The sequence below is a fragment of the Hevea brasiliensis genome, chromosome 5, assembly GCF_030052815.1.
Source record: "Hevea brasiliensis isolate MT/VB/25A 57/8 chromosome 5, ASM3005281v1, whole genome shotgun sequence".
Classification (NCBI taxonomy): Eukaryota; Viridiplantae; Streptophyta; class Magnoliopsida; order Malpighiales; family Euphorbiaceae; genus Hevea; species Hevea brasiliensis.
In genome coordinates, this window is record NC_079497.1 from 82,506,295 (window position 1) to 82,522,411 (window position 16,117).

A 16,117-nucleotide genomic window follows, 5' to 3' on the forward strand; every position below is an offset into this window, starting at 1 on the left:
AATGCTAAACGGGACTTGATTAAAATTGGAAATTTGACTTGAACACTTAAGATTGGAATCATCATTAAACCGGATCGGAACCTTAACTTTATTATTCCCAAACTTTTAAAAGAGAGATCGGCAATAAGACTGGTGGCACGAAGGTCTAGTGTTGGTTCAATCTCGTTTGACAAGAAAGATCGGAAATATAATTAAATGATCAGGGGACTCGAGATTTGGTTTGAGGGATCGGTGAGGCTTTAAATGACCTGGGGACTTGGTATTAATTAAATTCCTTTTGAGGGAAGATCGAAAGTATGGTCGGTCGGCAAAGGGGACTGTGTTGGGGATCGGCCTCAAAGTTTATTAATTTCGGGGGATCAGCCAAAATATGGTGTCGACAAATTGGTTCACAATTGAGGATACTTCACACAGGATAAGACTTCTCCAGAAAGATTGTATTCATGTTTTTTCTCAAAGTATTTATATGAGATATAAAAAAGATGGAATGGTGAGTCTTATGCCATATAACAAACATGATAGGCACTTATACATGATAAGTAGGCCGAACTAGTGACACTTATGACAAGCACATGGAGTTTTCTCTTATCAATGCATTGTCATAAATCATATCAGTGCATATAATCGTTAGACCTAAGATAACACAGTTATCTTGTATATAGGTAGCTTGAGTTTGATACTGCTTTTATACTTGTACTGTGTATGGGTATATGGGCATGTGTTGCCTCCTACTAGTTATATATGGAGGTAGGTGATGATCAAGATGGAATCTGTTACCCTAAGTAAATAGGGAGAAAATCCTATGTTCACTTAATTATTCTTGATGTTTCAAGTTCCTGGCCCGGACAGACAGATTTAATCAGAAAAGTGTTTCTAATAAGAAAATATTTTTAATCAAGAATTAGAATTAAAAGAGAACATAATATTCATAGCAAATGGGGTTTGACATAAACCATGACTCCAGCTCGAATTGGGATTTTGTAACAGAGAGATTCTAGTGCATTGTGACACCCCTTACCCGTCTACAGTATAGCCGAGCAAGATATACCTCACAGTGTACCGGAACACCATATTTTATCTCATTTATTTTTATCCTTTCTTGATTTATTTCTTTTTGGTTATGAAGTGCAATTTGTGAAATTTGTCTCATTTAAGTCATTTATTAAAATTATAAATTCATTCGAGTTCCGAAAATTTTATACAAAATCTGGCAGAGTACCGATTAAAAATGGAGAAAACAGTTCTTCGGAACCTGTGAAAAACACTTCCAATACATTTCCCATCATTATGAAACTCCATTATATCAACATAATCTCAATATTTCTCAATCATTTTTCAAAAATTCTTCTATTTGTCATTCTTTCATTTCACATGATAATCATGTATAAATCATAAATAAATACTCAATTTTCATTTATAAACACAAATTACAAATATTTGCAATAATACCAAAATATATTACATGAGTTTCAACTATACATGAGAAAATAAAAGTGATGGGTGTCGAATCCGCCAGAAATTAAATTAACTGAATTCACCAAGTATGAAATATTTTCTGCAGTAAGTGGTGAATCCAAGTTGAACCCTAGAGACTGAATTATTAAATTTTGTGCACTTATGTAATGGAAAAGAAATAAAGGCTGGGAGGGGGGGGATGTTAATTCACAATCCAAAGAAGAAATAAAAAATCAAAAATTAAGAACTAAAATTAAATATGAAACTCTCGAATTAAACAAACTTCAATCCAAGGTAATTCTCATTCCAATGCATTGATTTGATCATGGACAAAAAAAATACAATTATATCTTATTGAATACTTAACATAGATTTACCAAACAGTTAGGTAAACCCCTGACTTCCCTATACTCATCAATTCGAGCCCAGCACTCTTATTGACTCTAATTATTAACTGAGTTGGTATTAAGCAATTCTCATCAAATTAATAACTGCTTTAAGAAAAAGAAGTAGTTAAGCTGAACAATAATTTATGAGGCATAAATCATTTAATCCACCTTATTGTTTCCTTAGGTTATTATTGAAAACTTGGATCATAATCAATAAAACCTAATTGCTACTTATGTTTAATCTTACACAACAATTATGGATTATGAAGATGAACTAGCAATTGTACAAATCAAATAATTAACTAATAGGCCTTTTTAGCAAATCATTCAATAGATCAAAAACAATTAGATCAAAAAATAATAGATATTCAAAAAGACATAAATTAAATTAAGAATCTGGTCTCACAAATCATACATAAGAAATTGAATCCCTTGAACTGAATTTAAAACTTAGCTACTCATGTTCATAGCTTACAGAAAAATAAAGAAAAATAAAGAAGAAATCTAAAAAGAGAATGGAGAATGAAACCCTTCAAATGGAGAACGAAGGTCTGAATTGGGATGCTCTTAGCTACTGCCCAAAGACGTATTTATACTAAAAAAACCTAATTCCAAAGATAGGAATGAAACCAAACTAAGAAAGGTTTTGAAATTCAAGATGCAGATTTTCAGCCTGCATTCACATTTTTGGAATCAAGGCAGATTTTCAGTGACTTTCTTTCTGAATCTACCTCTGCCCTCTTCAGGAAAGTTGTAGCCCTATTTCTTAGCTTTCCAAGGGGTACTCATGGACCCAAATCCAAGGTCTACAGCCCAAGTTATGGCCTAAAAGCTGAGACTGGTTCTGTCAGACGGTCCAGCCCATTGTGACGACTTCATTGCCGTTTTTGGCAATTAAAATGGCCTCATCTCTCGTCCAGCACTTCATAGAAGTTGTAGAGATGGCTTTTAAGGTTCAATTGGTCTTAGCCTTGCTTCATTTGGACATCTAAAACTCCAGATACAAAATAAATACCAAAAATGGTCGTGACACATCAAGTCTGGGCTTTTGCAATTGATCCATAGCTCATTTTATCAACATTGGAGACTGATTTGGGCTTTGGTCCCTCTTTATCTTTTGAAGTGCTCTATCTTAGCTTTTTAATGGATTAAACAGCACTTAAATTGGAGATGCACAACTTTAGAAACAACTAAAAAATACAGCAAAGGTCAAATGCTAAAAATTTCTCCATTTAACACAATTATTCCACAACTATCTAAAAATATACCTAAATGATAAATATATTTTTACCAACTAAATTAAACATAAAAACACACTAAAAACACTAAATGTGATGGGAGTAAAATTAATAAATTATACACTTATCAAAAAGTTTAATTACAAAATACAAACAGTACAAAATACTAAAATGGGATCTAGTGTCCTACCAATGCACTATAGTCTGTGAGGTGACACGGATACTGTGTAGATCTGTATACGAGTCTCATCTAGTCTGTGGTCTACTAGGCTCTCTATCACTCTCTTCAGAACCTACGCATGGCAAAAAGCAACACACTAAGCAATAAAGGTCAGTGGTGCCAATAATAAAATAAAAAGAACTAAAAAGAAAATAAATATGCAGTGTATATGCTGATTTCTCATACAGACAATTTATTTGTAATATTATTCATATGGCATTGTTTATATTAGTTATTTACTTAAATTTATTCGTTTCCATTTTGGTTGCCTAAGTAACCTATACTGGATGACTAGACTAGATAAATGGGTAAACTGGCACTGGGTACCAAGTACCTCGAGCCGTCACACCATCTGTCACAATGTGTCTCCCAGTGTGCAACAAATCAGCTAATAAACTATAATAAACATTGAGCACAAGGCCAAGTATCACACTGATATCAGAATGGCTAAAGCCATAAAATCACAGAATGGCATAATGCCATGTGCAGCACTGCTAACTGAACCCTATTGGTATGCCAACCTATCCAAACCAATCTTACTAAGTGTACTAAGGCACATTACAAAGTTATTTCTTAAATATTTGTACTTAATATGTAAGGTTACTATTCATTTAGTCATTTAAATAAAAAATATTGACTTTCTCATATATAATAGTTACATGAGTTCTAATCACATAAAGTTACCACATTTTGGTTCTCAAAAGTGTTGGCATTAATTGCCAATCATTGCTTCTAACCAATGGAGAATAAATCAAAATTTTCATTTTTGAGTGCTAAAGTTCACTGTTCCATTAGACCATTCTACAGTGAGAAATTAGCCAAATGTTCTTCATCAAAATTGTTTCTTATTGTGTCTAGTCACATTTCAATTTTTAAATTACCCCATTTGGAGTTTTCTAGCTCAAGTTATGGCTATTTCACCATAACTGGTCAAATTGCCTTTACCCAGAATTTCTGGGCAATTTTGGCTCTGCACGATTTGGTAGTTCAAATTTGGCTAGAAATTTCATTTAGTTAAGTCCAGAATTTGAGTTTGTGTTCTCCATGAAAGTTGTTCTAATTTGCCTAAGCTTTCCATTGATATAAATTTCAAGTTAATTAGACCTTTCTATGCTGAGTTATGACCAAATGAATGAACACTATTCATTTGGTCATTTTGCCCAGGCATAATTGGTGCTACCCGGATTCAGTCAATTTTTAGGATATCCTAAGTTTGTTTTTTGGATAGCTTTCCTTCATCAAAGTTGTGCCATTATGTGTTTAATTTCATGTCCAATTGGCCTTGTACCAATTAAACCTACACAACTAAAGTTATAGCTGCCCAAACTTGCTGGACTCACATTCAGACCTGCAGGTCACTCAAGGCAGCACGCCCAACCTCAAATCTAAACCTACAATTCACTTCAATTCCTCATCATACATAGCCAAATGGTCACTAATTGACCATTAAAACATCAATCCCTCATTAATTACATAAACCCTCAATTTTTGAGTTCAAAACCCTAACCACAAATTCTCAATTGCACAAGTCACATGTTATTGATTTAATTCTTGCATTCTAACTCATTTATGTGCAATCTCCATCATCTATAACATGTTTAAGCCTATCAAACACATTAGCCCAACCACACACCAAGGCTGGCTGAATTTAGGATTACACATATATGAAGATTTTAGTTCATTTTCTTGCAATTTCTAGCTTAAATCAAGTACCTAAACAAGAATTTAGAAGAAGAATGGAAGAATTTGGCACTAACCTTGCTTGAGTTAATTTCCAAGCTTGTTAAACCTCTTTCCTTCCTCTTCTTTTTGCTGCCCCAAGTTTGCCCAAGATGCAAGGAGTATTTTTAATGAAAGGAGCAAGGGATTTTATGGTGTAATTAAATGGGAAAGGAAGCTTGGTAGGGATAACAATGGTGTAGTCTCTTTGGTGTGTGGTTCAGCCAAGGATGAAGATGGGTAAGGGAGCAGATTTCTTTTTAGTTAATTTGACTTCTTTATCTCTTTTTAATGTATTTAAATGTATTTGTTGAGTTTTGATTGGTTAACAATTCTTTATGACATCATAATTAGGTTTAAAACTCTTTTTCTTTCTTTTCTTTCCTACTTAATTTCAATTCAATTTTTAACAATATTTATTCACATTTCATGTCATAATAATTATTTACTTAATTGGACAAGTCAGTCAAAAATCATCCCTAAAGATGAAATGACCAAAATGCTCTCCGTTTGGCTTATCGAGCCAAAATCGTCTGTACCGATCTCAAAAATTTTCTAAGTATTTTCTTGGCATTCTAATGCCATCGAAACCTCAATGACTCTTCCCTGGAGTCCCAAAAATCATTTCATGAATTTTCTCCCGGATTTAGGGCTTTTAGCTGTGAAGACTGTAACTTCTCTCTAGGTTACCCATCACTAAGGCACCGGCTCATTTAACTTGGTTGTATTTCATTTCTAAAATTTTTCCTATATTTTTCTTGTTAATATTTGAGTTAATTATGGCTCATCACTTTAGTCTAAATATTTTTTCAGACGTTCTAGCTGTCCGGACTGACACCGATCACCTGAACAGTAGAATGTACGGAATTGCTACAGTGAGGGTGTTACAACTCTTCCCCTCTAATTTAAATTTCGTCCTCGAAATTTACCTGATGCAAATAGTTGAGGGAACTATCGCCACTGTAACATCCCCACTGTACGTACTCTGTATGTTCTATTGCTCCAATGGCCAAATAACAGTCCAGGCAAGTTAGGATGTCTGGAACTACACTTCGATGATAGTGAACAAACATATAATGATGAAATAAATAAAAAGAAAATACAAGAAAAATCAAAGAAAAATGAAAGAGAGAAAATGAAGCTAAGTTAAACGAGCCGGCACCGTAGCAATTGGTGACCTCACTGGGAAGGCCGTTGCCAACCCCAGGACTGCGGGGAACCCTCGGAATTTAATTTTGAGGCATAAATAAAGGTTTATTGAAATGTAATTGACACTAGAAATATCAAAAAAAATTAATAAATTAGTACAAATAAAAACGAAAAATCGAGAAACAGACAAAAATTGGTGTTACCGAAAAATCGGGAAAATAACTCGAAGTGGGGTATTTTGGTCATTTGACACCTAGAGTTGCCTTTTGACCTCAATTTCCATTAAAAATAGATGATATTACACTTTAGAAATTTCATGAAAAATCAAATTGTGATATAATATGTAAATAGGAAAAGAATGGAGCTAAATGAGCAAATAAGGAAACTTTAACTAATTAAACATTAAAATGAACTTAGTGCTCCACTAACTTGAATATTTAGACACTAAAATATGCTTTGGGATAGCAGATTGCACTCATTATCATCTTCATCTTCAACCTTTAAAGCTTTGGCCGAATTGAACCTCCATGGAAGTCCACCATGGCCAAACTCCCTCCATCACCATGCACCATTGATCAAACCATCCTTTGCTCTTGATTCCTTCATCAAAGCTTGCCTACATACCTTGGGGAAGATATTGGCAACAAGAAAAACAAGATTTGGTGAAGTTTTGATAAGCTTTAAAAGTGATAAGTGTCCAAAACCTCTCCCTTGCTTTAGTAAACTTTGTGTTTAGATTGAGGTGAGTATTTTGGTGAAGAGAAATGAAGAAAATCTTTAGAAATGAAATGGTCCATTTTTGGCAGCAATGAACATATGTTGTAGTTGAATTTTTCTTACCTCTAATGGATGGAAACTAAGATTGAATAACTTATATGAAGGAAGTAGTAAGTTAAAATCTAAGTATGTGCATGTAGTGCATGAATTAAGGGTGTGTAATGGAACCTTAATGCTTTGGGGAAACTGCCATGTTTGGTAGCCTATTAAACCATGAATTTGGGTGTGAACATGTAGTTATTAATGAAATATGCTAATATTAAATTGTGGGCAGCAAGTATAAGTGATATTGAAGTATGATTATGTTGAAGTGTATGTGTAATATTGACATTGAGATATGTTGAATTTTGGTGGAAGTGAATGTTGAACTTAATGGTGAATTGTGTGCATTGAGCACTTGAATATTCTACCCAAAATTGTTGCTGGAATTGTGTACAATATATATATATATATGGAAGTGTTATTGATTGAATATTGAAGTAATGAGGAGGAGAAGGAATATCAAATTGGAAGTGTATGTGTTTTGTGCTGGTTGTATATTGAAGGCAGTACCTAAATTAGGCCATTAGTGCCAAACTGTGAACCCAATTGGTATGATGCCAATGGGGGGTGAAACTAGACACCAAATAGGCTAACTTTCATGCAGAAATGTTGCCAAAATTCTGCCTAGAATCTGACCTTAAAAATGACCAAATCCGGAATAGCAACCTTGCAACCCAGATTTTTAACCATATGAACAGTAGTTCTTAGGATGACCATAACTCACTCAAAACATGTCTAATTGACCTAAAATTTTTACCATGGTTAGTTTAGACATATATCTACAATTCTTATGAAGACACCAAAGCCCAGAAATAGCCAGAACCAAGTCAAATGGTTTGCACAAATTCGGGTACAAAAACTACCGAACCAAAAGTGACCTAAAATTGACCAAATTTTGCACTAAAGGTGCAATATGTCCAGCTTTAGTAAATTGACCATATCTTGGTCTATACAACTCAGAATGATCTGAAATTTTTCCCCGCGTGTAATAATACATAGGGTTACAATTTTTCTTCTTTGACCAGAAGCTAAAAACCAAGAGAAATAGGACTTTAAGCTAGAGTAATCTAGCACACAAAAATTAAGAATTTGACATTTTACATACAATGATGCTTGAAGCATTTTGGCAATGAATGCCAACTTGTAAAAATGGTAAATTGCACTATATTGGCAGCATATTGAGATATAAATTGTGACATATTGATGCTAGAAACAACTTATCCATACTACCTAAAAAGGTCAACATATGCATTGACTTGTGAATTATATAATAGTTAGTAAACTCCAAAAATTGAAGAATTAAAAAATTAATTTAAAATGTGCCCTAGTTTGCCTAGTTGACTAGTATGGATAGGTTGGCATACCAATAGGATTCTGACAGCTGTTCTGTAAATGGTTTCATGCCATACTGTGTTTTTACGGCTTATCATGCCGCACTGTGACTTTAATAGCCTACGGCTATACATGTTGTGTATTTATTCTTGGCTTATCGCCAAATTGACTATATGGCTTCTTAGCCACACTATTTGCATATCGGGAGACACTTTGTGACTGATGGTGTGACAGCCCGAGGTACTAGGTACCCAGTGCCAGTATATCCGTTTATCCAGTTTAGTCAGTATATAGGCTACACGGGCAGTAATTCAAGTACTATTAAATTCAAATAGCTAAATCCAGTCTACTGACATACATCACCACCAAAAATTCGTAAACATTTTATTTACTTTATTTTAGTGTATATTTCTTTATATTTAGCACCACTAAGCAAAACTACTTAGCGCGTTGCTTTTGTAACACGTAGGTATTGGAGACACAGTTAGGGAGCCCAGCAGACCTACGACCGGGTGAGACATCAGATCTGCACGGGAGTCTAGAGTCATCTGCACTGCATTGCATACATGGTAGGACTTAGGATATCTTGTATTTTGTAATTTTGTTGTATTTTTGAAATTCGCCTTGTATTTTGTAATATTATGAAAGCCCTAAAGTTTGTAATATCTTGTACATATTAAATAACATGGATATTTTCTGGATATATTTAAATTATAATGGACTGTATTATGGAACTGTTTAATGACTATAAAAGTCTATTAACTTTACTGAGAAATAGAGACTGTGAAATATTTGAGATTTTGATATTATCATATTGAACTGTTTTCAACAAGTTTGAAAGGACAGTTTGTCCGAAATACAGATGGCACCTTACCAAATTTTTATTACCAATCTTGAAACACTTATTTTGTCAAAGTATGAAAATAGTATCAGCATGATATGAATATTACATAAAAGACTTCTTGAAATCAAATTGAGCTCAGGAAATGAAATTATCACAGACTAGGTGTTCCGGCACGCCGTGTAACATGCCTTACTCGGCTATTCTGTAGACGAGTGAGGGGTGTTACAGCCTCTTTGTCTCTTCACTTTTCTAAGTTGCCTCCTCGGTGTTGTGGTGCCTCCAAAGCACTTTCACTAGCGGAATCTACTTATTCCTCAACTCTTTCACTTCCCGAGCCAGGATCCATATGGGTTCTTCTTCATATGTCAAATCCGATTGTACTTCAATTTCTTCCATAGAGATGACATGTGAAGGATCTGAGCGGTATCTTCTCAGCATGGATACATGAAACACATTGTGGATTTTATCCAGCTCTGGTGGTAAAGCTAGCTTATAGGCCACTGGTCCCACACGTTTAATAATTTCATATGGGCCAATTAACCTAGGGCTCAACTTACCCATTCTTCCAAACCTCAATACCTTTTTCCATGGTGAGACTTTGAGAAACACCTTATCTGTGACACCCCTTACCCGACTACAGTGTACCCAAACAAGTTATGCCACTCAGTGTGCCGGAGCACCAATTCATAGTTCTATTACAATTTATCCCTTTTAAATCATTTGTTTACAATTTTTGATAAATCTAAATTTTTAAGCAATTTTTATAGAAAATCCGACAGAGTGCCGGCTGTAAATTGGAAAAACAGTTCTTCTGAACCTGTTTAAAAACACTTCCAATAATTTCCAATCATTCACAAGCTCCATTTGTATCACATCAATTTACAACAATTTCTTAACAATTCCTCTATTTGTCATTCATTCATTTCACATCATCATTAGACTCAAATCATAAATAAATTCTCATATGTTATTTATAATCACAAATTACAAGTACTTACATTAATACAAAATTATATTACATTTGTTTCAAATACACATGATAAAATAAGAGTTTAATTATAAAATTTACAAAAAATCATAAAATACAAAATGGGACCTAGTGTCCTACCAATACACTGTAGTCTGTGAGGTGACACGGACACTATGCAGAACTGTGAACGGCCTTACCCAATCTGTGGTCTACTGGGCCCTCTGTCCAAATCTTCAGTACCTACGCGTTGCAAAAGCGACGCGCTAAGCATAAAGCTTAGTGGTGCCAATAATACAAGAAAATATAATATGCAAATAAAAATAATAATTTCCTAGCTATTGTGTTCATAAGAAATGAATAATTACTAACTTATTGTTTAGTCGAGAGCTAATTATGTTTTATGATATTAACTTCTTCATGCATTTTGTTAATTATTTTCTTCATGATCTTGAGCTTCTTTGTATTTTATTGTAATCATTCCTGATATTTAATTTTCGTATTTTCTTTAATAATCAGTTCAATTACAGTTATACTTTTCCATGCCCAAGTAACCTATACAAATTGACCGGACTGGATAAATGGGTAAACTAGCACTGGGTACTGTGTACCTCGCCAAGACACCATCGGTCACAATGTGTCTCCCGGTGTGCAAACAGAATGGCTAATAAGCCATAAAAGCAATAAGGCATAAAGCCAAGTGAAACATCATAATCAGTATAGCCATAGGCTATCACATCACAGAATGGCAATGAAGCCATACATCATACGCAGTACTGCTATCAAAACCCTATTGGCATGCCAACCTATCCAAACCAATCACATTAGGCCTACTAGGGCATTTTGCACTTTTAAGTTTCACAATTTTTGAATTTCAAGTTTGAATGTTACTATTCATTTCATTAGTCAACTAAAATGTTGAATTTTGCATAGACAATAGATACATTAGTTTTAATACTCCCAACATACCACATTTTGCATTCAAATTTTGTTGGTATTGGTTGCCAATACCACTTTTAAGCTTAATGTTAAGCAGAATTTTCAGTTTTCATGCCTCATTTTTACTGTTTCATTAGTCATTTTTACAGCTGGAATTTGGTAAAATGATCAACATGAAAGTTGTTCCTTATTTTGTCTAGTTGAATTTCCTTTTTTGAATCACTCCATTTGGAGTTTTTTAGCTCAAGTTATAGTCCAAAAACCACAACTGGCCGGATTGGAATTTTTCTAGACTAACCATATCTATAGTGCAGTGAACAGTAACTGCAACTCCCTTGTTGGATAGGTTCTGGTCGTAATTTGGGGAAGGTTTCTTCATGAAAGTTGTTGGTCTATATCTTAGCTTGTTGCTGGTAATATTTCAGGTCAATTGGACCTTTCTACATTGACTTATGGCCAAATGAACAATCACTGTTCATTTGGTTATTCCGCAGAAACAGATTGCAGATCACCCGGATTGGGGCAAGCTTTTGGTCCACTTGGTTTGGGTTTATGGGCATGGTTTCTTCACCAAAGTTGTGCCATTATGTGTCTAGTTTCATGTACAATTGGCCTTGCACCGATTGAACCTCTACAATTGAAGTTATGGCTGCCCAAACCTGCTGGACTCATGTCCAATTCTGCAGGTCACCATGGGCAGCCACACCAAACCCAAATCCCATCACTCAACACACTTCATTTTTTATTTAAACAGAACTAAATGGTCACTAATTGACCATTAATACCTATTTTCATCATCACATGGTCAAAGTCCCATTTCTTCACCCCAAACCCTAACTCTACCATTTCAATTCTCCATATACATGCAATCAATGAATCAAAGTATCTAATTTATGTTCAATGGCAGCCATGTACAACTATAACTCAATCTAATCAATGAAACCCTAATGTATCCTAAGGCTGCCAAAATTGGTAGAATTTATTCATGCAAACTTGTTTCAATTCTCTTAATTTCACCCTCATTTCATACTCCACATGATATATATATACAAAGTTTTAAGGATGAATTAGCACTAACCTTTTTGAAACCAAACTTGAGCTTGTTATTCTTCAAGATTTCTCCTAGAACCATAATAATCATAATCAATTATAACTTCACTTTCCTAAATTAAATATCCAATAAAAATTCAACAACATTTCCCCTTAAATTGGACTAAACTCCTATCATAAAACTCAAATCCACAACCACCCATTAATACCCAATCTGGCAACTTGTGCATTCAAATTTATATATAATGATCTAACCGTTAGATAAATTCCAAATTTTAACCATATATTCAAGACATCCCTATACAATATCAGTAAAAATTTTAGCATCAAATAATCTCTATATCATGAGATATCAAAACATTCATTCAACCCTTCAAAATCTGAATTTTTGCAGAAATCAGTCTTACTCAGACAGCTCATGCAAAACAATTTATATCTCATAAACCACAAGTCTAAAATTCACCAAATTTTAACCCAGCAGCCTCAAAATCCCAAATATCATTTGTACCAAATTTCATAATTTTATAGGCATCCTAACTATTTATTTTTCTCAAATTTCAGTAGCCAAAATTCAGAATTCAACCTACAGACAGCCTGTGTTCAACAATATATTTCTCCAAATCCAACCGTTGAACAATCACCAAATTTTAACCATAACTTCCACACATACATATCTCAAACATATCCAAAAATCAGCCGTAGATGTTGAGCCAAACTCACCTGGACGGAAGAGAAACATGCTGCCCTGCTGAACCCCTGTTTCTGCTACTGTTCATCTCCTTCTCCTTCTCCTTCTTCCTTTCTTTCTTTCTTTTCCTTTTCTCTCTCTTTCTCTCTTGATTCAGCCCGTATGAAGAAGGAAACTGCTGGTTTCTTTTGTTTTTATCTCATTTTTGCTTCATTTTTATCCCTTTTATTCATTTTGTCAAGTGGTGATTGGGTGGGAGTGCTTAGTGACATAAGCATGAGGTCAAAATTATAATTTTAATTCATTTTCTTTTCTTTTCTTCTCTACTCATTTTCAATTTAATTTTTAGCAATATTTCTTCATATTTTAGATCATAATAATTATTTTCTTAACTGGACAAGTTGGCCAAAAATCATCTCTAAAGACGAAATGACCAAAATGCCCTCCGTTTGGCTTAACGGGCCAAAATTGTCTGTACTGATTGAAAATTTTTTCTAAATATTTTCTTGGCATTCTAATGCCATAGGAACCTCAATGACCATTCTCTGGAGTCCCAAAAATTATTTTATGAATTTTTCCCCGAGTCTAGGGCTCCTAGTTGCGATAACCGCAACTTCCCACTGGGTTACCCATCGCTAGGGCACCGGCTCATTTAACTTGGTTGTATTTTATTTCTAAAATTTTTTTCTAAATTTTTCTTATTAATATTTGAGTTAATTATAGTTTCTCACTTTAGTTTAAATATATATTATTTATTTATTTCTTTTATTTTTTTGACGTTTCTAATCGTCTCGATTAATCGTCACCTAATAAAGAGACTGTACGGACTAGCTAAAATAAGGATGTTACATTATCTCCAGCTTTATATTCTATTTCTTTTCTCTTCAAGTCGGCATAGGATTTCTATCTATTTGAGGCAACTTTCAGATTAGCTTTGATTAACTTTACTTTCTCCTTAATCTGTTTCACCAGGTTTGGCCCTACCTGTTTGTCTTTGCCTAATTCAGTCCAACACACTAGGGTTCTACATTTCCTCCCATACAATGCTTCATATGGGGCCATTTGGATACTAGCTTGGTAGCTATTATTGTATGCAAATTTTGCCAGTGGGAGATATCTATCCCAACTTCCCTCAAACTCGATGACACAACTCCTCAGCATATCCTCAAGGACCTAACATATATTTCATGTTATTATTATCATTTCAATTCAATATTTGCATTAATTCAATTGGTTTTAATGTTTACCTGGATTACTCTTTCTGATTGCCCATCCGTCTGAGGATGAAAATCTGTGCTAAAGTGGAGTTGTGTACCCAAGGATTCATGCAACTTCTTCCAAAATCTCAATGTAAACCTTGGGTCTCGATCAGATATGATGGAAAGTGGAATTCCATGCAGTCTAACTATCTCACTGATATACAATTCTGCTAACTTCTCCAGTGAGTAGTCAGTCCTAACTGGCAGAAAGTGTGCTGACTTCGTCAATCTATCCACTATCACCCATACTGCGTCATGCTTCTTCTGGGTGAGAGGTAGACCACTTACAAAATCCAAGGTGACCCGATCCCATTTCCATTCAAGTATGTGTATAGGCTATAGCAAACCCGATGGAACTTGATGCTCTGCCTTGACTTGCTGACATGTCAGGCATTTAGTCGCATAGTCAGTTATGTCCTTCTTCATACTAGGCCACCAATACTGAAGCTTTAGGTCATGATACATTTTTGTACTTCTTGGGTGCATAGTATAAATACTGGTGTGTGCCTCTTTCAGAATACTGACTTTCAATTCCCCATCATATGGTATACACACTCTTCCTTTTTAGTATAGATAACCATATGCTTTCACTTTATTGTTAGTTGCCTTCCCTTCTGAGATTTTGCTCATAGTAGGCATTAATTTCTCATCTACCTTCTGCCCATCTAAAATCTGCTGTAGCAGGTTTGGCCTCACTTGCAACTCAGCCAAAATAGCTCCATTTTGAGCCAAGAATAGACGGGCATTCAATGATCTCAAAGCTATCATGGATTTTCTACTCAAAGCATTGGCAGTTACATTTGCCTTCCCAGGATGGTAATCAATCACACAATCATAGTCCTTCAGGAACTCAATCCATCACCTCTGTCTAAGGTTAAGCTCCTTCTAGGTTGGCAAGTATTTCAGACTTTTGTGATCAGTGTAAATGTAGCACTTTTCACCATACAACTAGTGCCTCCATATCTTCAGTGCGAAGATAATTACTATAAGTTCTAAATCATGGGTAGGGTAGTTCTGTTCATGTGGCCTTAGCTGCCTGGTGTCGACACCATATTTTGGCCAATCACCGAAGTCAAGGGACTTTAAAATCGACTCCCAGCTGAAGTCCTTCGATCACAAATGACTTTTCTGAACACATCGATTGCTCAATCATGAAATAAACTGATCCCACACTTAGTTAATTGTTTTTCGATCTCTTATCAGAGGGGGTCTCTGGATCATCCAGTTTCGCCTCCGATCTCTCTTTACAAATATTGTGGAAAGTTATTTAGCTGATGCTAGAATCGCGTTCCTCACTTGAGTGTCCTAGATATTTCTTAAAATAAAGTTAAAGGTTTCTGTCCGGTCTACTGACGATCCCGATCTTAAGAATTCAAATTAAGTCTTTCCAATGTTCTAAAGATTTACCCGGTGTTTGGTCATGGCTAAGTCCAGTCTCAGGCTTACAATGTTTTTCGATCTCTTATACTTAGGTTAATGGTGGCTTTCAGGTTTGATGTCCAATACGTTCAAACAATTAAATACTCATACAATTTGCACGCTTTCTAATCTCATTGAACAGAAAAAGGACTTCAATTCATTTCAAAATAAAATTTTCAAGTAATTCGGCTGGAGATCTCCCCCAGCCTGTTCTCTAGGTACATCATCATTTCTCTTATTCTCTCTCTCTCCCTTTGGCTCATCGTCACTCTCATCTTTAGCCTCTGGGGCGAGCTCATTCATCTAGGAGAAGTCCTCTTCAGGATATCGCTTCCTCAGCTCGGCCAAAAGGTCATTATGGGCATTCACATAAGCCCCGGCCTCTTTTGTGGTGCTCTCTTCTTCCTTACCATAGAGTTTCTCATCCTTGGCTAGGAGTTCTTCCTCCTTCACCCGAAGGTCTTTAGCATAACGAGCGAGATCGGCAAACCGACTAGCTCAGGAGTCTTCAAGTTCTCGCTCCATCTCTGCTATCCTTTCCTCATAATTCCTCATCCGATCTTCCATTCCAGCGATGTAGTTGTTAGCAGAGGAGAGCTGAGCTTATGCAGCTGAGGCATCTTGGACAGC